Genomic DNA, 24,910 nt, shown 5'->3' on the forward strand with positions numbered 1-24,910 from the left:
TACAGGTGAGGGGACGGAAGGCAGCAAAGCACACTGCCATGTGTGTACCTATGCAACAATCTTGCATGTTCATCACATGTACCCCAAAACCTAAAATGCAATAAAAAAAAAGGAAAAAAAAAAAAAAAAAAAGAATTTAAGACTATGTATACTTGCTTTACTAAAAGTGAAAAAAGTTGTGAAACCTAATGTATCCTGTTTCCTGAGTTTTTGCTTATCTATTCTGATAATACTAATAGATTTGTATAGTAATTACTTTGAAATGATGCTTCCAGTAGCACTTCTACCACCACCATAATATCAGTAAAAGACTTGGCTGAGGCACGGTGGCTCATGCCTGTAATCTCAGCACTTTGGGAGGCTGAGGCAGGCAGATCAAGAGATCAGGAGATTGAAACCCTGTTTCTACTAAAAATACAAAAATTAGCTGGGCGTGGTGGTGCGCACCTATAATCCCAGCTGCTGGGGAGGCTGAGGCAGGAGAATCACTTGAACCTGGGAGGTGGAGGTTGCAGTGAGCCAAGATTGCACCACTGCACTCCAGCCTGGCTACAGAGTGAGGCTCTGTCTCAAAAAAACAAAACAAAACAAAACAAAACAAAACTTAAACTACTAGAAGCATTAAGTAGCCTTAGGTTGGAATGGCTGATATCTATGCACCAAGTTGGCTGTGCATGTCTATTCCCTGCACTGTTAAGGGGAATTGTATATTTTTATTTTTTTCTTTTCTCTAATAAATAAATCAGTGCAAACAAATGCATTGTGGATTTCCAAACCTATGGAATAAAATCTCTTTACGTCCATCAGTTATGGCTTTCCAAAGACGTAAAGTACTCTTCACTTACTAAATAATTTTTTTGGATTGCTTCTGGCATTTATTAATGGGTCTGCATAGAGCTCCATCTTGTGAACCTGTGACTGTACTTTGATATCAGTTCTCTGTCATAGATATTTAATAAATAAAACTTTATTTATCTGAGTGTTTCTTATTCAAAATAGCTGTAATTCAGACCTCGTATATGTTTTTTTTTTTAATAGAAACAGTTCAAGTGTGTTTTGGAAGTTACGCTGTATACTACAAGACAGATTAAAACCAGTGCCTTTTTTTAGCCCAACTGCTGAGCTGCTGAGGAAATACCTTTATCATGTTTCAACCTCTAAGTTTAATGATTCTTATGTAAAAATTAATGCCTGATGTATGCATCAATTGTGTAAACATTTCACATGTGATCTACTTTGTATATTATTTCAGAGACTTTTGTGTTCTGTTATTAGTTTATTTTTTAACCCAAACTTTAAAATTTAACCCCATTTCATTAGTATTTGTTTATACTTTACTATACCTTGTTTGCATGTTTAACCTGCCTATGTATTATCTGTGACAGTAGTGAAACTGAGTAGTTATAAAATGCTATATGATTTTATCAAGTCAAGCTGACTATTTTGGTGGGGAACATCATCATCATCTTGTTTCTAATACATAGTGGAGTTTTACTGTACTAATTTCAAAAATGGTACAAAGCAGTAAGGCAGATATTCAGTCTATTCTTTGACAGTATATTGAACATGTGGAGAGGAAAGCAAGGTGTTAGCTATTTTAAGGTTTCACAGCAACACCCCCATCTTGTTCATTTTCACCTGAGTTGTATAGAGACTGGGAATTGCTATCTGTCTTTAATGTAAGGTCAGCAGTGCAAGTAACAGTATTGGATCATACTTCCACCATTATATTCTCTGAGTTTCTGATCACCACATTCTCACAGATAAGGAAAGCAGTTGTAGATGGAAGGTCTGAGATGTAAAAAGGATAAAGAACACAGGAAGTGGTAAATATGTCTGGTTACAGACAGACATGGTATAAAACTTGGGAGGAGGGTAAAATTATCGATTGCTTGTGAGTAGGCTTGGCAGTTAAACATGCATGTTAACATTTTTAAGATAAGGAATAAAATCTAGAAGGTATGTGTACCTTCCAAACTAGTAGAGAAGGGAAATAGAACAAGAAAAAAAATTCAATCTGAAAAAAAGGTAAGGAAGTTGAAGAAATAAAACATGGAAAAGAGAAGGCAGGTAGAAAGCACAAAATAGCAGCAACAAGTGCAGATACATTAGTAATTACAGTACATAATTACTGTAACTGAAAAAATCCTCCAGTTGAAAAAATTCTCCACTTAACAGAAACTGGTTATTAGATGGGATAACAAAATATATGCTGTTTACAAGCAATATCTTAAAAAGCATATTCTAGCTTGAAAGTAAAAAGGATTTAAAAATATATTCCTGACACAACTAACCAATAGAAATGTTGTATGGCTATATTAATATGATACAAAGTTGAGTTTGAGGCAGACAACCTGTCCCAGAGAGTGAGGGTCACTAAATAATGGCAAAAGGAAGGTATAATTTTAAATAAATGATTACCTGACATACACTTTCAAAATATGTTAAGCAGAAATTAGGACTGCAGAAGAAATAGGTAAATTTATCATTATTGTAGGTTATTCAAAATAATCTCTCTTAATATCAGAACAAGCAGAAAAAAATTAACAAAAATGTAGATGATTTTAATAACAGTATTTACAAGCCTACTGTAGAAGAACTGATCACATTCTAGTCAAATACAACCAGTTTTAACAAATTTTAGTAGATTGGCATCATATTACACTCTTGTTTACAATGCTATTAACTTAAATAGAAAAAATGTTTCGTGTGTGTGTGTGTGTGTGTGTGTGTGTGTGTGTGTTTGGAAAGTAACACGTTTATTTCCAAATAACTTGTGGGTCGAAGAAAAACTTGTAAGGATAGCAACAATTAATTATTGTACATGACAACTTGTGTATAGATAAAGTGGAACTTTATAGATTTTAATGCTTATATTACAGGAGTAAAAGTTGAAGAATAATAAACATGTATTTTTCAGAATTAGAAAAAACACTCCCCTATTGAAATAACAAGCAAATAATTAATGAACTAGAGAAAATAAAAGTAATGGAAAGAGGAAACAATGCAAGTAAAAATAGATTATTTGAGAAGACTAACAAAATTAGCAAACTACCGGCAAGATTAATAGGTAGGGAAAGAAGTCACAATGCAGAATCTGGAATGAAAATGGGAATGTTACTACAGGTGTTTCAGGAATGATCAGCTTTATGCTAATGTAGTTGAAAGTTTAGATTAAGTGGACCACTTCCTAAATAATGTAGTTCATACTGGCTCAAGAAGTAATAGAAAATGGCATAGCCTTAAAACATAAAGGAAAAATATTCTTACAAAGAAAAAAATGCCAATTCTAGACAGGTTTACCAGCAAATTCTACAAAACATTCAAAAAACAGTAATTCCAGTCATACAGAAAGTATTTCATGGTTTAGAAAAAGAAATGACTGTCCCAGCTTTTTTTTACAAAGCTCCAAGTATGAGAAATTATAATTGTCTTTAGCTCAAACATATGTACAAAAATTCATAGATTAGATATCATCACATAGTTGTACCCCCTTATCCATGATTTCAGTTACCTATGTTCAACCACAGTCCAAAAATATTAAATGGAAAATTCTAGAAATGCACAATTCATACGTTTTAAATTGTGCATCCAGGATGTGGATCCTTCCTTCATCCACTATATCCACGCTGTATATGCTATCTGCCCATTAGTTACTTGATAGCTGTCTTGGTGATCAGATTCAAAAAACATAGTATTTATAGGCTTCCATGCAATCCACAGTTTCAGGCATCCTCAGGGGGTCTTGAAATGTATCGCTGTTGATAAAGGGGAATGACTGTACTTGACCAATACTGAATAAGAAAGTAACTCATCATAACCAAGTTGGGTTTACTCTGGAATTTCAAAGTTGGTTTCATATTAGAAAGTCATTTAATAGAATTTACCACATCAGCTCTTTAAAGGAAAATAATTGTGTGAGCATCTCACTAGATACATCTGTGGTAAAACTCTTAGCAAGTCGGTGAATGAGAGGCCCCTTTCTTAACCTGATGAAGGCATTTTTTTCCAAAGAAAATTTCCAGCCCTACCTTCTTTACATTTAATGGTAAAGTATTGAAGGCATTGGTTCCCTTTGGTATCAAAGGACAAGTGTGCCTGCTAATGCCACTTTTAGTCAACATTGTACTAGAAGCATAGCTAGTACAGTAAATGGGAAAAAAGACAACAATTAGAAAAAGCTATTATTATTTGCAGATTATATGATTATCTGTGTAACCCTGAAAACTTCATAGATGAATTACTAGGATTACTCAAAGTTTAAATTTGGATGCAGAATTATTATACAAATTTTCAGACTCTGCTGGCATAGAAATGCTATTAAAAGATATTGTTCTATTACTATAAAAGTAAAAAACAATATGAGTAACAACATACTCAGTATCTTTATGGAGAAATTATAAAACATTGAGCAGACCTAAAGAAAGATTATTAATTAAATATTATAATGTGCCGTGTTTATAGACAAAAACTTGAACATTGTAATGGTGCCAGTTCTCCCCAGTTGTATCTGTAGGTTCTGTGCCGTCTGATTAAAATATCAACAGATTTTTGTAGAATTCGACAAGCTAATCCAAAAACTCATATGGAAGAGCTAAGAGATAATAGTAAGATACTCATCAATGAAATGGATCTGTGATAACACTGGGATTGCCAATCAGTGAAATAAAATGACCCTTTCAGTCATTGGAACTGGTTAATTAAATGAAAATAATTTAGGTTGGACTACTACCTCACACTAGGGAAGCCAATTTTGATGGAATATAGATCTACATCTATAGGTAAGGTAAAGGTATAGGTAAAGTAAAATGTTAACATTTTCTGAAGATAATAAGGTAGAATATCTCAATGACTTCTAGTAAAGATAAAAAAGCATAAAACATAGAGCAAAAGATTGGCAGATATGACTACATCAAAATTAAGAATTTTGTTTCACTAATAGATACTATAGAGTGCCTAATCCAGTACTTAGCACGTATAAAAATATACCACCCAGGGAAATAAAGATAAATAATCTGATAGAAAACTGGGCTTGAATAGTTACTTCACAAAAGAATAAACTCATTTTGCCAGTGAGTATATTATAAGATATTCAGCCTCATTAGGAATCAGGGAGAAGCAAATTAAAACCACATTAAGAAGGCATTTCACATTGCCTAGATTCTCAAAACTTAAAAGCCAACTGATATTGCTGTTGGTATCAGCATGGAACAACTGAACCCTTAGGCATTGCAGGTGCTAATGTAAATAGGTATATTCACTTTGGGAAATAATTTCACATTATTAAAGTTGAAGATACAGATAGGCTATGATCCGGTATTCTTCGGTATGTGTCTTAGAGAAATCTCTATACAGACATACCAGGTGATGTATGTAGTTGTTTATACAGTACTGATCATAATAACAAAAACAAAAAATCAGTAGTAGGATAAGTAAATTGTAGTACATACGATGGAATGCAATACAATACTGAAAAGGAATGGGTTACACATGTGGCTCAACAACTTGGATCATCCTAGGAAATAATGTTGGAACAAAAGAAATCACTGAAGAATATAGTCTGATTCCATTTATATGAAATTCAAGAACATGCAAAATTAAGTAATATATTGTTAAGGATACTGATACACATAATACAAGTCTATGATAAACATAAAATTTAGGGATGAGTGAGTTTGGACACAAAGTAGATATCAGAAGTCAAGATAATGTGTGTTTTAAAAAAAACTGGATGGTGAATACTCAAGATATTTATTACATTATTCTTTATCCCTTAAACTTACAGAATTCTTTAATCTTTGTTATTAATAATTACTGATAGTAATTTATGGCTACTGATAATCAACATTCAATCTAAAATAGTAACTGAAAAAATAAAAGTGAATGATTTTGGGGAGAACTCAGTATTTTCCATGTACTTCCTATGTATGTGTGTATGTATGTATGTATAATTTTTGTGAGTTCTCAGATGTAATCAATTTCTTTTGAGCATCTTTAGTATTTTATTCTATCTTTGTATTTAATATAGCAGATAAAGCATAATAATTCCTAACCCTGGTTGTGTGATATTCCAGAATGTATTCATTTATTTTTAGGGATATAGGTGTTTTTAATTCTTTTACATTTTTCTAATCACTAAATTTATATAGCTTCTACGTTTACATATTTTCTGTTTAACACATTGTAGGAAACTCAAGAAAGCTATTACCTTATTATTTTTTTCTACCTTAAAATATGTATATTCTTACTATCGCATTTTTGGATACAATATTTCATTTTAGAATACTTAAATTTTATTTTGTTTATCAAAGAATAGCATTTTTGTATCAGGCACTATTCTCAGTATTGTTAAAATATTCATTTAGTTTTCATTGCAAACCTGTGAGAAATAGTGTTATCTTTGATAGGTAAAGGGAAACTGAGGCACAGAAAGTGTTAGGTAAGGTCACTTAGCTAGTAAATGGAGCCTGTATTCAGACAAAGACAGTCTGGCTCCACACTTTGTGCACTTAACCACTAAGCTGTAAAAGACCATATGAAGTAGATCTCTAAGAGGAGTAGTATGTCAGCTTCTTCACTGTTCTTTAATAAACGGTACCATTTTTTAGGGTTGCCAGCATCTTGTCAGATTACGATGAAAGGATGATATTATCCCTTTCTTTTATTTGACAATGTAGAAAGTAATATTGGTAAATTACACACTACTGGACTTTGCTTAGATTTACTCTTAAATGAATTTTGTGTCCATATGTTCATGAGATGAGAAAAATAAAAGTACCTATTAGTCTAATTGCAGGTCTACCAATAATGCACAAATGGTGATAGTGTACTTTCTTCTTCCAAAGGTGGGTTAATGGAGTCATGACTTAGAAAGTTTAACAGTGTGCATGTATAAATTTGATATTTATACATTATGAATGATACATGAATCATTTATGGTAGAGTAATATTTCAGGGATGTTGATGTAACTTTGGGAAATTCTCATTGTAAAATAGTTAGACTGTTAATAGAGAAAATTCTAAGTGATTTGTGAAGAAACAAGTAGTACTAGTCTAAAGTGAGGCACTAGACATAAAGAGAGAAGAATCAACAAATCCTTTAGAGTAATAGTTCTTTACCAATTCAGACTCATACTCCATTTAGAGCATTACTTTAGAGGTTCTTGAGACAAGATCTCATCCTATAGCCATATATGCTCAGAGTATATACATAACATCCCTAAGAATTTCAGCTTCTCTTTGTGCTTTTTGTTAGTTACTTTAAATAGCTTAACTTTCAGTGACACATGGTTTTAACAGGCAAAACACATGACTGTTAATGATTTTTCTTTAGAGCAGAAATGATGTATATGGCCTAAATCACTTTTAGAGATTCTTTAAAGAGACAGTATTTCCTGTCTCTTTGCACATATGTGGTATATTGTAAGGACTTGCTTTGAAAATAAAAAGGAAAGCTCTTGCAGTGGCATAAAGACATTTATTTTGTTAAGAACCTATATAAAACAGCATACAGCAGTTTATAGATGTGACCATCAAGTCAGATAATTTGGGATGTTCACTAAGAGCCCTGGATAATTATAACAGTGTAACACTCACATCTGATATTTGTTATTTAGGATAAATCCATATCAACACAGCACAGGAGAACAAATTATACCCTGGTAGATTTGGGGGTTATAAACTTCATGAAATGTTTCTCAGAAAGTAAGAAATATTTCTTGATTTTATCTTTAATGCAAAATTGCTATGTTACTCCATAATTTATTTGTGTGCGTTACTGTAAGGATAGTATGTATTCATATTAAATGTTTTTAATTGGGTTAAATGAATCCTCCAGGGTTATTGTATTGTTTAATCTGTGGCTTCAAATGTTATTTCTCCCTTTCCATACCAAGTGTATCCTGCTTTTTGCACAGGATATATTTCTTTCAGATGTCAGAACATCTAGGGATACATTTGATGAATTACTAACTTTTTTTAGGACAGACATGAAATCATTTAGAGGGTAAACTCTAGCAATATAGAAGTCTGTTTTTTGTGGAATGGAGTAGCATTCCACAAATACTAATCTTTAAGACCCATTGATAACATTTTAGTAGTAGCACTTAACATTCAGAAAGGAAAAATAAATCATCCAGCTTCTCATCTTAAGTTTTATGTAACTTTACAATTTGATACTTGATGACTTGCTATTGGTATGAGACTGGATAGTGTGATGTGACAAAGGTGACATTTGCCTACCATTTTCTAGGCATTGTACCAAGTGCTAGAGATGGAATGGTAGGTAAAGCTGTGGTTCTGTACTTAGGAAGTTCACAGTCAAATGAGGGATACAGTCACAAAACCAGATACTTGTATAAAGTATGGCCACTATAATGCAGAGAAACGGAAAAGTGATGGCCAAAGAAAGCTTGCTTGAAAAGGTAATGCCTGAACTGAATACTAAAGGGAGGTGGCAGGGAGAGACAAAGGGGAGATACCGACTGTGTGTGCATGGGCATTGAAATGAGGGGGCACAGGGAAATAGGAAGGGAGGAATAGCCTGAAGGAGAACAGAAGCAAAGACACATGGGTGAGAAACAACATGGAGTGTTCTGGACATACAAGCAGATCTCTGTTGGCAGGAATATGAGATGAGGGTCAGCGAGTGATTGAAAATGGGTCTGGAGAGATATGTGACCAAATCATGGGAGCTTTTTAAGCGCCATGTTTAGGAGCTTGAACTTCATCTCTTTGTGCATTGGACAGTCATTGAAGGGTTTTAAGTAGGGGCCCAGTTTGATTGTATTCAGGTTTAATAGAGTACTCTGATAGTTGTTGTGTAGGATAAATTTGAAGGGAAAAAGATTGGAGGGAGAGAGGCCATTTGGAAAGTAGTTGGCTTGATAAGAGGTGATGAGGGCTTAAACTGAGACTGTCAATAGAAATAGAGAAGTAGGAGTAGATTTCAGTCTACATTTTTTTGGTTGATAAATAGTAAATTTAATAAGACTTGAGGCTTGGAAATGACCAGTGGGAGAGAAAAGGTAGATAAGATTAACTCAAGTTTCTAGCTGAGGTGCTCCAGGGATAGTGATGACACCAAACAAACAGTGAATGCATGAATAATCAGTTGAGGAAACAATACAGAAGTCAGTTTTGGATAGTTTGAGATGATTGTGACATCACTAGTGGAGGAGAACTAACAAGGCAGTTGACTTTTGAACTTGATGCTGTGGAATATAGACGGGGCTCCTGGGCTGGAAATTTAGCTTGAAGAGTTCATCAATTTGTAAGCGGTGATTGAAACCATAGGACCATCAAGGGAAGGTATGTGGGTTGAAGAGAAAAAAGGGCAGAAGACAGGAGCTTGGGGAACATAAGTGTTCTAAGTAGAGAAAAAGAAGCTCCACAAAGATAAGAAAAGGAACTGATAAAAGAAATGAAATAATTAGTGGGCCAACCTGAAGACTAGACTAGAACCACAAGTAAGACTAGAACCACACAGATTTAATGGAACAAATCTATATAGTTGTAATTTCCTTAGAAGTCTTAAATGAATGAGGGCGATTAGAGTGTAGCATTAGTCTAGGATTGAGGTTTTACCAGACAATACAGTAAAAATTGTCAGTTTAGGGAAACCAAGTTGTTGAAGTTAGAGCAGTTTAGATGATCAGCTCTGCCAAATACTGCAAATTATGTGCTGTACATTATTCTTCACATATATTGACTCTTAACCCTCACCACAACCATAGTTGTTACAGAAGATTCTAGAATGTAAGTTCCATAAGAGCAAGGAGGGTATGTTTTGTTGTCTGTGCCATTCTCAGTGTCTGATATACAGAATGGGCTCAAATACTTGTTGAATAAATGAATGAATATGATACATACTACTACTATTCCCATTTCACAGATATGGAAACTGGGTAAGAAGAGATTAAGTAACTTGCATATGCAACTATTTAGTGGTAGAGCCAGTAGGAAAGGAATTGAGCCCAGTGTTAGGGAGCTAGTGGAAAATAGAGAGATTTTAGGTCTGGAGATCTCTATGAGCATAGTGGAAATGAAGGCATGAGAGACGTAGAAGGGGAGAAACTTATCAGAGAGTAAAATGGTGGAGCTTATAATTTTTTTGAGATAGGATTGTTCAGGGTTATGACAAAGGGTCAAGTCTTAGCAATGGAGTAAAGGATGTTTATTACCAAAGCTTTGTAGGCATCTAGGTGTTGAAAGCTGCTAAGGTTATAATAGAAGTTTGAATAGAGAGGAATATTATAATACTGTCCTCATAAATGAGGTGGTATAATTGGAGATCTATAGATAAGAAGCAACAGAGAGTAGAATAGATAAATGCTATTTTCTTATTTCAATTCAGCATTTTAAACATAGATTGAGCTTAGATCTGGTTTGCTGAAAAGACAGGAATAAATTGGGCTTGCTGCATGTAATTTATTTCCTCCATATGGATAAGCTGGTTGGAAAGCTGCAGAAGTATTCAGAATGTAAATACAAAAGTTTTAAAGTTTACCTGACATGCCAGCTCTACATAAGGTAGGAATTCTGAATATTATATCTGTTCCCTGCAAGGAAAGCTACCTCCTCCTTTTTATAAAAATTTTTGTTTGTGTTTGTGGCAGTACCTCTCACCTCTTTTTGTTTTGTAGCTGTTGGGTACACATTCCAAGGATGGTAAAAACAAAATGCACTTGCTCTTCTAAATATTTAGCCACTGCCTAGTGGATTGCATTTATTCTCAGTTCCCGTGCCAATCCTTTTAGCCTTCCCCTCCCCCATGTCTCTTTTTGAATGGTTTTGTCTCATGAAGCTCTTGAGAGCTTTCTATGTTATATTGTGGCACAGGAAAAAGTTCATTTTCACACTGTAGTTAACATTTTAAGTTGATGATTTTTAGAATGTTTCGATAACTTAAGCTATTAATCCTGTTTCGTTTTTAGAGATGATTCAATCTGATATTTCGTTTGCTTTTAAGGTTCTAATTTATTTTCATAGCATTGTAATTTGTATCCTGAATGTTTCCCTTCAGAGAAATATAAAAATCTAGTAATCCATTATATATAGTATTGTGTTAAGCCTAAGATTTCATTATTTATCATATACATTTATTTTAATTTTTATTATGTGCATTTAAAGCACAGCTTTTGATTTATTTAATTTTTCATTTTGTGGTTGTGCCTGCTTAGCTTTTTGTTTTTGTGTGTATATGTCTTTCATACAAATTAGTATCATTCTGTCGTAGCTCTTAGGAAATTCAGAGTTAATCAAATATTGTATAAAATGTGTTTATATAATCAAAATGTTGGAGGAGATGATTCTGAAGGTCCCTTTTAGAGCAGGTGTGCTACGGTTTTGTGGCTTTCTACACTCTGCCCACTTTAAATCTCAGTAGGCAGCAGCTGAAATACTACTAAATGACCTTTGACACAGAACCCATGAATGCTACAAGTATGATTTCATGTCACCACGTTCTTTGTAAACCTAAATGCCTGTCAAATCAGATGTGTGTTTAGATCTTTTTACTGAATGTGCCTTGAGGAGAAGAATAAAGCTTGGGGTCAATTTGGCATAATCCCCACGTTTGTTTTTTTCTATTATAGAGGTTTCTTGCGGAATGGAGTGACAGTTCTGAGGGAAAAAAGTTCAGGCTAAGTGTAGGTGGACTTACTGTCTTCTCCATACTTTTTCCAGCAGCCTCACTGGGGTCCTGGTGATATCAGAAGTAAATGCAAAGCAGACTAGATGGGTTACTGGTTGGTATATTTGGTTCTTATTTGATCGAGGTGCCTTTGGTTATATAATAGGTATATAATAGGTACATTAACTGACAAATTATATTAAGCAAATAAATATATAGCCATGGGCTCTGTATGTACAAGTGTCTCACTTTTTAAATCAGTAATTAGATTGTCTCCCAGTAATTAATAATTTTTTGTGTGTTCATGTATATAAGTAGTATATATTAAAATATTGTTTGTGTATTGTTTTGGTGTACATTTGGTAATTTTGACAGTTTGTCAACTCAAGTTTAAAACACTTAAATATACTTAAATAAGTATTTAAGATTTAATGTCCTTACAGTAATGAAATAGAAAATTCTTGAATGTTACTCATTTAAATTTTCTTATTTGGGTTCTGATAATCTGTTAGAAAATTCGTAAAAGGCTTAGGCTCACTTCAGTTTCCACAGCAGAAACTATTATATCCTTACTGGATAGAAGCTGCCAATAGTCATTAATTGTTAAAATATAAGAAGGTTGTAGGAGACTATACGACAAAAGAACTAGTTACCTTTACAGTTTGTTCGCTGTACCTCTTCTAACACTTTGTGTTAGAAGAAAAGCTCTATTCAGTGCCTTGGGTGAAAAGACCCTTACCTCCTTTTAGACTCCGATTGTGGGAAATTTCTTGCTATCTTGGACATTTTAACTTGTTCAGGGTTATTTTGAACATAGTAAGGTGGACTCCTGGAATAGTTGAGAACTAATTCATGTTTGTTTTTCTGAATCAGTAGTTTAGTGATTAAAGCTTATGATTCTTTTAATAGATTTATTTTAATAGAAAAGAAACATTAACTTGAAATTTAAATTAATGAAAAGTATAACCAGAGGAGATGTTCAATATTTTGATATGGGAAAATACAGAAAATAAAATTTTTTAAATTTATCCAGGTATTAGTGTTTGACTATAAGTTTTCTACCAGAAGAATTTGTTTGGATTTTACAATTTGTGAGAGGCGTAAGGGAGTTGGGGAGGTGGTCAAGCCCAAATTAGCGTGTTGAATATCCAGATTCGCAGACATTTCACTAAACCATTTATGTATTTAGCATTTTTGTTGATTAGTCTTTTCTTTTACAGTGCTCTTAAATCACTCCATTTCGTTTACTCCATTAGCTGAAAATTAAAGTATACACTGTGATAGAAGAAAACAGATTGGAAGGTTGTATTATATAATGTAATAAATCCTATTAAACCTTTTAAAGTAGAAAGATTAATTTTACATTTCCAAATTGTCTTAGTGACAGGAATGTAAACAGGTAACCTAAAATTCATTTTGTTCTCTAAGTTTGCAGCATTTTATGTCGTGAATGTAGAGCCTAAGTGTTATGAGTTACCCACCTGTATGAAATTACTTCCCAGAAACCTTGATGTTCCCATAAAGAGCTGAAGACAAAACCAAATCAACCCTTAACACCTTTTATGGGAGATCAACTTGTGTGGGTTATGAGGCCCACCTTGACTAAGCAGGACATGTAGGGAAACCTGCTCAATAGGAATTAATAGCTGATACTCTGAAAGGAGAATGGTGAAAAGAAGGCTGTTAGCAGAAACAGCCTCATTCATTTATAGAGATCATCTTGTTAAAAGGGAAATCAGCTTCCCTAGATCTCAAGGGGGTATTGAAAATGCAAGGAGAGAACCTAGAAAACTTTTCTGTGCCGATTGTCAGTAAAAAGTGAAAACATTTCTTTTACTGTAAAAAAAAAAAAGAATGTGTTTTTTCCTTCTTTCAAAGATGCTTTACTACCTTTGAAAAAGATTTTTAAAAGACTCAGAGAAAATGAAATACAGATTCTTAAAGTGGAACGGGACCTTAGAAATCCAGCTGGTCTGGTTCATTTTATAGATAGAACTGAGAACCTCAAAAAGTTATGTAACTTGGTTTACATTACATACACTACATTACGTAAACTACAGACAAGAGCTAGTTTGAAGCAGAAGCTACAATTTTCTTGCTGGGTCCAGTTGATTACAAGTATGAACAGTCATCATTAAAATGTAAGGAGTTTATAGGGAAGCTTATGACAAAACAGCTACTAGTTAATTTTACATTTTGTTCACTGTACCTCATTTGCTTTGTTTCAGAAGAAAAATTCTATGACTTGTGTGGAAAACTCTTAGCTCCCTATGAACGGAATTACAGAGAGAGCCTAGAAAACTTTTGGACGTTTCAGCTACTTCAGGGTTATTTTAAGTAACTGGATAGTTAGTTTTCAGAATTCTAGTTACAGAAACTAGTAAAAGAATATAAGTTGTTGAAACATGGAAACCTTAGACCCAAAATAAAGGTATTTTTTGAGTGATGAAAGATATTTTATTTTATTGATGATGTGAGTTTAGTACTTAAAAATCTGAATGAAATAGTACCTTTTTGAATTGTTTTAGTAGATGCCCTTAATGGTTTATCTTAAGTTAGATGGCTTTGGGAGTAATAATGTTTCTTGTAGCAAAAAATAAATATATAAGTGAGACTGTTGCATATAGAGTTTTTTTTCTTGAGGTAGATAAAGCCTTCTAATGTCCTTATCCATCATATCTTGATAAGAGCAGACCACTTACTGAAAAGAATAATGAAATATCAACTAAAATAGAAAAACAGCTTGTTAGGAAAAATATCACCGTTTTTTGACTGCCTTTAATCTGGTTGCTCTTAATGTGTGAAAGGAACTTAAATCTTGTCAAATTACATATATCGTAAGTCTCATTTCTGTCTTAAAAGTAAAAGCATGTATGCTAAATGAAGTCAGTTATCTTCTTCAGACTGCTGCTAATTCAATCTTTTCCTTGGGGTTAAGATTAGACAAGATTTACAGATTTTTAAATTTAAGGCCTGTAACTACTGAGGATGGTTTAAAGCTTTGATAAGTGAGATGTAGTGCTTTAAAGGAGGACATTCCTTTAGTCTCTCAAAAACATTTGGAAGATACTTATTACAGTTCTCCAAAGTAAGACACAGCTCAGCTTTAATCATGAAGACCTTGAAGTTTTTTTATGTGGATAGGGGGTGTTAGGAAACTCATTTTATTCTTACCTTCAAGTGATTATTGAGGCAGGTTTTTCTTCCCTATGAGGAAGAAAATGAATTGTGCAATGCCAGTTTAAAAAAACTAAAACAATGTATTTCTTAGGGAAAGTAGATAGTTCTCTCTCACTATATAACTGCTACTTGTTTAAAATAATATTCCAGTTTTGCCTCTGTCAGTCTTAATGTGATAGAATCTTACTCAGTGAAAATCTATGGATTTATTTGATTGAAAACATTTGTTTAGCATGCATCTGTGTTATTTAAATTTCAGTGTTTTTAGAGATGAGGTCTAGCTATTTTGCTCAGACTGGCCTTGAACTTCGGGGCTTAGGTGATCCTCCTGTCTTGGTTTTTTAGGTAGCTCGGAATATAGGCATGAACCACCATGCTGGGGTAAGATCTAATGATTTATTTGATTGAAAAAACTTACTTAGCATACATTCATGTAGTTTTATAACTTGTCACCTTCTGACAGGTCACTTGACATAGAAAAGTACCTCTTTTAACACTTTCATAAAACTTTAACAAACTTTTAAAATTGCTTCATTGTAGTGGAAATACCTTATCCCCTTATTATTGGACATTTTGAAAAATTAAATTCTAAAGCAATTTTTATCATAAATACTAGACATGAATAATTGTATATGAAGACTGTCTGACAATTTGGATTTTTATGCTAAGATAGAATTCCAGGAGTAGAATTACTGGGCATACCCTTTTAAGCCTCATAGTAAATTATTACTAAAGTGTGTTGCAAAGATTTTATCAGTTATGAATTCCAGGGTCCTTCAGGGGAGTTAGTGGGGACATTTTGCAGAGAGATGGTGTCTGGAAACATGGTTTCTAATCTTTGCTGTGCCACATACTGATTGTGGGTAGCTGAGTTAGTAACATAGGTTATGTGGGCCTTACTTTCCTCACTATAACTCAGATGAATATAACTACTTTACCAACCTTAATTCTAATTCTGTAAAAAAATGGGTATAATCAGGGAGAATCAGTACCTATATATTACCAAGTGATTTGTCTGGGAAAAAAGCAGAAGCAAGGAGTATCAGATGTACCTTGAAAATGGAGTAAGTTAGAGGAAGTGCACCAAACATGTGGCTGCTCTTCTGGTTTTTAATTTTAAGAATAGAGTCCAGGCTAGATGCAGTGGCTCACACCCGTAATCCCAGCACTTTGGGAGGCCAAGGCAGGTGGATCACTTGAGGTCAGGAGTTTGAGACCAGCCTTGTCAACATAGTGAAACTCCATCTCTACCAAAAGTACAAAAGTTAGCTGGTTTTGGTGGCAGGCTCCTGTAATCCCAGCTACTCAGGAGGCTGACGTAGCAGAATCGCTTGAACCTGGGAGGCAGAGGTTGCAGTGAGCTGAGACTGCACCACTGTACTCCAGCCTGGGTGACAGAGTGAGACTCCATCTCAAAAAAAAAAACTAGAGTCCCGTAAAATTATGTCAGATAGACACACTTCTGCTGAGACTTAGGGATTTTCAGACAATTTCAAGTAGAAAATGAAAGTGTAAGGAGACAAGGGTGTAACTTTCCAAAAGAAGTTGTGTTCTGTGTCGGTTTTAGGTTATAGAATGACTCAATCTAAGCCAGAAAAAAGTGTGTGATTCATTCATTTACACAAAATGCAGAATATTTGCATTCTCTTCTATTGTTTACTTATTTAAATTGATAAATATGTTTATGGTGTAAAACATTTTTTGATATATGTACACATTTTGCAATGGCTTAATCAAGCTAATTAACCATATGCATTACCTCACAAACCTTTTTTGTGGTGAGAACACTTAAAATTTACCCTCCACAATTTTCAAGCTTACAGTATATTAACTGTAGGCCTATGATGTACCACAGATCTCTTGAATTTATTCCTCCTGTTTAAATGATATTTTGTATCCTTTGACCAACATTTCCCCAGCCCTTCTATACCCCAGCCTCTAGTAACCACCATTCTACTCTTTTGCTTCTATGATTTTGACTTTTTTAGATTCCACATGTAAGTGAGATCATTGACATTTCTCTTTCTGTGCTTTAGCTTATTTCACTTATGATAATGTCCTCCACATTCATCTGTGTCATTGCAACTGACACGATATTCTTCTCTTTGAAGGCTGAGTAGTATTCTGTTATGTGCGTATACCACATTTTCTCTTTCAGTTCATTCATTAATGGTTACTTAGGTTGATTCCGTATCCTGGCTCTTAGGAATAACAACGAAATGAACATGGGAGTGCAGATACCTCATCAGTATACTGCTTTCTTTTCCTTTGGATTTATAACTAGTGGTGAGACTGCTGGATCTTATGATAGTTCCACTGTTACTTTTTTAAGGAACCTCCATACTGTATTCCATAGTGGCTATACTAATTTACATTCCCAGCAACAGTATACAAAGGTTTCCTTCTCTCTACATCCTCATCAACACTTGTTCTCTTTCATCTTTTGATAATTACCATTCTAACAGGTGTGAGGTAATATCTCATTGGGTTTTAATTTGCATTTCCCTCGTGATTAGTAATGTTGAGCATTACTTTATATACCTGTTGGCAATTTGTATGTCGTCTCTTGAGAAATGTCTACGCCCTTTGCCTGTTTTTTAGTGGGCTTATTTATTTTCTTGCTATTTCATTGTTTTAGCTTTTTACGTATTTTGGATACTAATTTCTTACAGCTGTGTGGTTTGTCTCCAAATATTTTCTTCCATTCTGCAGGTTGTCTCTTCACTCTTGTTTTCTTTGCTGAGCAGAATTTTTTAGTTTGATGTAATCTCATTTGTCTATTTTTGCTTTTGTTGCCTCTACTTTTAGGGTCATACTCAGAAAATCATTGCCCAGACCAGTGTCAGAGAGATATTTCCCTATGTTTTCTTCTAGGAGGTTTATGTTGTCAGATCTTATGTTTAAGTATTTAACCTATTTTGGGTTGATTTTTGTGTATGATATGAAATGAGAGGCTAATTTCGTTATTCTACATGGGGACATTCAGTTTTCCCAAAACTATTTATTGAGGAGACTGTTTTTTCCTCATTGTGTGCTCTTGGCATCTTTACTGAAAATCAGTTGACCGTAAATGTGTGCTCTCTCTCTTCATATTTTTTAAGTAAACCATTTTGTGATGAGAAACAGAAAAAATTCTGCATCATCTTTGATACGTCAGTAAAGCTATTTGGGCACAGATTGGACCTGATGATTTCTCTTTTCAAGAAATAAGTACCTTATCTCTGTTCTTATTCAAAAGTGACTTAATCTCTATTAATAATTTAGGCAACCAAACATCATTACTGATTGTAAGAAAAATCTGACTCTAGTCTGTCTATACTGATTAAGAACCAGGACTGCCTCATGGAGACTTTGGTAAAGTAAATCTCAACAGTACTCACCAGTTGTAGAAAGGTTTTATTTAGTATCTAGTTTAAGATACTTGGTTATCAGTTGAATGCAAATAGTAATAACTTTAAGTTTCATGATTGACGTGTCTGTAATAAGCTTTTTAAACTAAGAATAACAAAAAATCAGTAGTTTGTTAATTCCTAATAGCCTGTGATAAAAGTTATTATCTGAGTTTTTTGGGGGAGAGGGTCTGTTTTAAAAATTAACATTTTGGGTTTGATTTATAAAATTTATATATTGGAAGTTGAAATTATTGGATAAAATACAATTTACATTTTAAAGACATTTTCAAGTGGAAAAAAATTACAACTTGCTGAATAGTGATAATTTTTAAATGTAGCCTTTGAGTTCACTATTTAGAGTTCTCTGATAAATTGTTAGAGTTAGAAGTCGTGAGTTCATTGCTTGACCGAATAAAGAATTCATATGGCACAAAAGCAGCTTTTGCTTTCTCCTCGGTTCCCTTCTCCCCCATTATGTTCACTTTCTCTCTTTTAAAAGGCTCCTTTACAGCCAAAGAGCAACTCTGTGTGAATGTGCGAGCGCTTGGGCACAGCTTCAGCTTCGGTGTTAGCTAAGTATCTGGGGTCATGTAAGAGAATGAAGAATTCGTCTTGAATGTATAGTTTCCACTGGCAACTGAAAAGGAATACAGTAGTTATGAATTGCTAGACCTTACCCTTATAGTACAGTTGCCCTGGAAATTTCTTTGAGCAAAATAGGATTTTATTTCTGGGTGTAAAATTTTTCATAGTGTCTGCCTCAAAACAAAATTAAAGTTTAAAATTGAGTAAATTATTTAATTTGTTCTAATTTTTTTTTATAAACTCTTTTTTACTAGACTAACTTTTCAGCATCAGTCTAATAAACATGGAATTAAAAAAAATCTTTACTTGCTATTTTAGATTCTTTGTTTTCTAAGAATTATGAAGACTGTATTAGGTATTTATGTGAACTTCCTTTTTCTCTACCTTTTATTAATAGCACCAAAGTAGGAATTATGCTAGATTATTTTCTCTCTGCTATTTATATCATAAGAGACTCTGTTTTATTGGGTCAGGGAAATAGTCTTTCTAGCACCATAATCTTCTTTGACGATGTCACTGCTGGAAATGATGTTTATCCTTCATAAATTAACATCTTTATTTTTGTAATAAATTATTTGATATCCTTTAGAGGTTATCTAAAAATATTCCTTTAAGTTTGCATGTATTCAGCACATTTCATGGTATAACAAGACTTTTACATTTGTATAACAAGACTTTTACATTTATATAACAGAAATTTAAAATAAGGCAATAGACTGTAATCTAGACTTCTATCAACTGGAAATTTGTATGAATTGGTGTTTTGCTGCTTCTCCAGTATACTGATACTTCACCAAATACAGTGTTTATCCTTAAGTTTCTAAATAAGACAAAACATGTTTAGTAAAATCTAGCGTGGTTTGTTTTACTGCATACTAATTCTTTGTATAGTCTGCAATCAATATATATATGCTATATAATACATGAATGCATATGATTCATAATACACAGGATACAAATCTAATATAGGAGCTTTATTTTGATATAATCAGACTTTATTCTCTTACCTGTTCACCTTTCTTTTTCAAACTTCAAGTGATGCCCTTATTTTCATAGGACTTAGTGTTTCGGTTAGTACTAACTTTATGCATAGTCATTGTGATTTTATGAAACACTGTGATTTTAAGTACTGAACCATGTTGGGTTTTTTGATGTAAACTGAGTGTAACTTTTAGTAATTATTCAAATTTAAGCTTTACTCTGACTTTTCATAATTCTATTTCATTAGTCACAAAAAAACAAAAATTAGGGTTCTTATTGGCCCTTTTAGTGCCAACACTGGTATTGTTGAAATACATTTCTAAAGAGGATGGTGAGTGTTTTGCTTTACCAATTGCTGCATGACAAGCCACTCCAAAGTTTAACACTTAAAACAACAGTAATACATTACTTTTCATAATTTTGAGGGTTGACTCAGTAAGTCTGCTTTGTATGGTCTTGACAGGGGTGCTAAGGAAGAGGGCAGTCCACAGTGGCCTCACTTATGTGGCTGGCAATGGATGCAGGCTGCTGGCTTGGAGCACAGTTGGGGATGGCCTGGGGGCCTCCGTTCTTAAGTGTGCCTCTCTGTGAAGTTAGTTGGGCTTCCTTATAACATGGTAGCTGGATTCCAAAAAGAAATGTTCCAAAGGCAAAGAAGCTGCAGCCTTTTAAAGAGCCATATTTAGAAGTTACTTAGAGTTACTTCTGCCCATTCTGTTGATCAAAACAAGTCACAAGGCCAGCCCAGATCAACAGGAAGATAAATAGGCTTCATTTGTTAAAGATGGAGTAGCAAGATTACACTGTACAAGAGCAAATGGAATGGGATATATTGTTGCAGTCATCTATGGAAATGCAAACTACCACAAGGAAGTGCAGTTTTTGCTGAGCATGGGTATTTGCCATTACCACATTTCAGAAACTGGTATAGTCAGGCACACATGGATTTGAGCACTGGCTTTACACTAGGGTCACTTAAGTGCTATTAACCATTACCTTCTCATCTGTATGATAGTAGTCTCAGTCTCACAGGATGGACACTTAAGTGAGATAATATGAAAGTACACAGCATAGCTGGAAATTCCATTATTCCTATCCTGTTCTTTTCCCATGTCCTTCATGTTTTATTAATGTTTATATTTGTGATTATAGGTCTTGAAGATATGTTTTAAAGACAAATCATAATTCATCTGAAGTATCTGTCTTACCGAGATAGTTCAGTAGTTCCAACCTGAATAAAGTTCATAACATTAATATAATTTATAGCTCTTCTAATACAAGCATCTGTCTAATGCTACAGTTCTTTATAAACCTCTGTATATAGGCTATTTACAATGTAATGAGCTACTAGTTGGTAGAAATAAACAAATGGCTATTTGCCATAGTTCTACATTGTGTTATACCTTTTATTTTGCAGAAAAATCTTGCAGCTTTCCTAAGCCATCTTTTTAGGTCAATTCCAGAATTTGTTTATGATCTAATTTATAGGTCCCCAGTCAAAGAGATTAAGATACTGAATCAGAGAAAGAAGTCTAAAGAGATAATTTCCCAATGATCATTTCTAAGGAAGGAATGACTAGTACCTGTTTTAAAATGAAGTATTTTATTTTAAATAAAAGTGTTTTATTTTAAATAAAAGTATTTATTTAAAATAAAATACTTCATTTTAAAACAGGTACTAGTCACAGTCAAAGGTTTGATTATAAGTCAGCTTTGTTGGTTTTAGTTTCGGTAGTCACCAGCACCACCAACCTGACATACTGGCAATACATAGTTTTGGTTACCAGGTAAAGGAGTCATAGAAAACCAGTACTACTACTTATAGAAAATAAACGGAAAGCACACGTCCGAATTTGTTCTTGAAGGTAAGAATATTGCTTAAAACAATATCATCAAAATGTAAAATCAAGTGAAATATTACATTAAATATAATAATTGAAAGAATGGGGATAGACAAAGAAGAACTTTTGCACGCTAATGATTAGATATTAGAATAAGTTTCTCAGGATAATATTTTGAAGCATTTAACAAATGACAGTGTTATGAATTATGTGGACAGTGCTAAAAGTGGGTACAGAGCAAATGAAGTGGAGTTAGTTTTGTCAAGTTTGTCTCTTCAAAGTGAGTGGGAACATTTTATTTTAGAAAAACAATGGTATTGGAGTCCCATTTCATCTTTTCATTTTCAAACACTGACTTGATGTGACTTTGAGAGAAGCTTTTAAGTTTTATATAAAGCACTTTTTTTTGTACATAGCACAAAGTGGGAACCTTTAAAATTACCTGCTTGTATAGCACTTAATTTAAAGAATATGTTCATACATATTACTCTGTTTTCTCAATTCTAACAGCTCATCAATTGTAAGGCACGTTGTTTGATTTAATAACAATGTTTTAATGTCTCTTTTTGGAAAAATAAAACACTTTTCTTTGGGGAGGAGGAGCCTTTGCTCAAAGGATTATTCTGAATTCCTTTGGGCCATGGGCACTGTAGCAAATGCTGCTCTTTCTGATCTTTAACACTTTTAGGATCAATAGCATCATACTGAGCCATGTCCAGGAATTATTTTGGTGAGGTTTTCATTTCCTATTTAATTTAAAAAAAATTTTTTTTACTGATTATATTACATTTCACTTGAAGTTAAATAACTTCTCTTGAAAGCCATCCAGAAGACTAACAGCCAGATATTTGCTATCTGCTTAGAATTATCACTTGTGAAACCTTCACTAAACATAATTCAGCCACATGTCACAGGCAGTTCTGCATATATAACTTTTTGTTTCAATGCTGCATTATAGTGCTTTAAAAAGACATTTTAAGAGATAATTTAGGGATTTTAAGTTAAGTTAAAATTCAACTGTGCATAGTTCTATTGATGCAGATAGGTTACAGATAAATGGTAAATTCTTAGTCATAAGTTCATACATGAATACAATAATACACGTGGATATAATACAGAGCATTACAGCATTTTGTGTAATGTCTGGCAAAGTTCTTTTGATATCTGCAGTAGGACTCCTCTTCATTTGAAAAATGTTAAAGTGAAAAAAATGTGCTTTAAGTATTGAGAAAATAAATTATTCCCTTTTTTCCTCACAGCAGCTGTTTAAGGAAGACAGAGCAGGCTTTGGATAATATTCTTATTAAGGTAAAGAATCTGGGTGTTTTGAGACTTAAGGTCATACAACAAGTAGTCTACCTGGAATTATGAACCAGGTCTTCAAGACTTCCAGATATTTGCGCTGTCTACTGTGCTGCATTTTCAACAATAATTCGTTTGTCTGTGGGTTAAATTCAATTTAATGAGATTCATTTATTCAATGTATATTTATTAAATGTTCATTTATTCAGCGTATATTTATTAAATGTTATTATTACTAGTCGTCGTGTTAAATGATAGTGTAAGACAGTAAATGAGACAGAGTTATCTTTCCGTGTCTTCATGAAACCAGCAGCTTTTGAAAAGACTAGAACTAAACAAATAATTACAACTAAGATGAGCATTAGGGGAGAGATTGTAAGATGATAGGAAAGATGATAGGCCAACTTAACCTGCTCTGGGATGGTGGGGAAGTCTTGACTGTGAACCGAGGGTAAGACATGAGAAATAACTTGGGCTGAAATTGGAAAAATCAGCATGAATTAGCTAAGCCTAGGAATTAGGAGAACGGTTAGGATAGAACATTGCAGGCAACAGAAATAGCATCTACAAAAGTAAAAAGAAGAACTAAAAGGATTCCAGTGTGAGCATTGAAAAGAAAGATAAGTAAATATACAGAAGAATGCAGGAAAGAGATGATGTGTTCGATCTTCAGGATTTTTTGGCCTATATCCTAAGGGATATTGGGAAGCCATAAAAAGGTTTTAAGCACCAGGGTAGGCCATGATTCAATTTTTCATTTCAAAAACAGGAGTCTGACTGCAGCATATATAGAAGCAATGTTGTTAGATGCTATTTCTGTAGGCCAGGTTGGAGATGATGGTTACAGCAGTGGAGTTGGAGAGAAGGGAATAGATTTGAAATTTGGGATGTAGACAAAGCCTTGCATTTGACAGAAATATAAAACTATTAATAGTATTGTTAATTCTATATGTAGAATTTGATTATAAGATTATCTCAAATGCTGTCAGTAACTTGTACTTAATATTAGGAGGAAGTGACTATATTATAAATGTAATTTAGAAAACATTGTTTCTTAAAAAATTTTTGAATTGGGCTAATTTTTGTTATTGTTTGTTGACTTCATTAAATAATATACAGAGTATAGGGAGAACTGAGGGGTATTTTTGTTTTTTTTGTTTTGTTTTGTTTCATTTTTTTGAGACAAAGTCTCGCTCTCTGGCCAGGCTGGAGTACAGTGGTGGGATCTCGGCTCACTGCAACCTCTGACTCTAGGTTCAAGGGATTCTCCTGTCTTAGCCTCCTGAGTAGCTGGGACTACAGGCACATGCCACCATGACAGCTAGTTTTTGTATTTTCAGTAGAGATGGGGTTTCACCATATTGGCCAGGATGGTCTCAAACTCTTGACCTCATGATCTGCCCACCTTGGCCTCCCAAAGTGCTGGGATTACAGGCATAAGCCACTGCGCCCAGCCCAGGAGAACTTAGTTTTAAAAGAAAATTTATTTCCTAATTTATACATAAAACACGTAAGTAATTTTGTACATACATGATAGATATATATGTAGTGCAGGTCATCTTGTTTACACCACTTATTAATGAATATCAGACTTGGAAGGTCTAGGATTTTCCTATTGGTTGTGTGATTGAAACTTAGATGAAGAATTTAACCCTTCAAATAGCATTCTATTAAGAAACACTTTTTTTCATGATTATTGTAAGAATTTATTGCTGGATCATTGACTCTAGAAATAGACTCCTGGTTAAATTAAAAGATGCAGGAGGAAACATTTTGGAAACAGACTTTCCAGAATTCCTTATGAACTTCTGTACTTTCTTAACCAATCATATTTCTTTTGTGTACCAATGGCTGTTATAGTCTGCTGTATCAGGGATGCCATAGTCCAGTACCTATAAGGGCCTTAACTATAAATAATTAGGCCATTTAGGGAAATAATAAGAAAACTAGGGCTTTAGAGAATTTGTGCTCATCTAACTGGGTAGAGGGTCAGCTAA

The 24,910-nt window shown here is 33.7% G+C and overlaps 1 protein-coding gene across 18 annotated transcripts in view; it reads left to right on the forward strand.

Annotated features, from left to right (window-relative positions):
- The window catches only part of ZEB1 (zinc finger E-box binding homeobox 1), a 197,153-nt gene that overhangs the window by 12,886 nt on the left and 159,357 nt on the right, over nt 1–24,910 (forward strand). For 3 of the 18 annotated variants that reach the window (XM_074405228.1, XM_074405226.1, XM_074405231.1), the window contains exon 1: nt 1–24,910. This exon is cut by the window's right edge and continues 11,920 nt beyond it. The exons of the other annotated variants lie outside the window; for them this stretch is intronic. The gene's annotated coding sequence lies outside the window, so the exon portion shown is untranslated. 18 annotated transcript variants of the gene reach the window in all.

Source organism: Saimiri boliviensis, chromosome 8, assembly GCF_048565385.1.
Source record: "Saimiri boliviensis isolate mSaiBol1 chromosome 8, mSaiBol1.pri, whole genome shotgun sequence".
NCBI lineage: Eukaryota > Metazoa > Chordata > Mammalia > Primates > Cebidae > Saimiri > Saimiri boliviensis.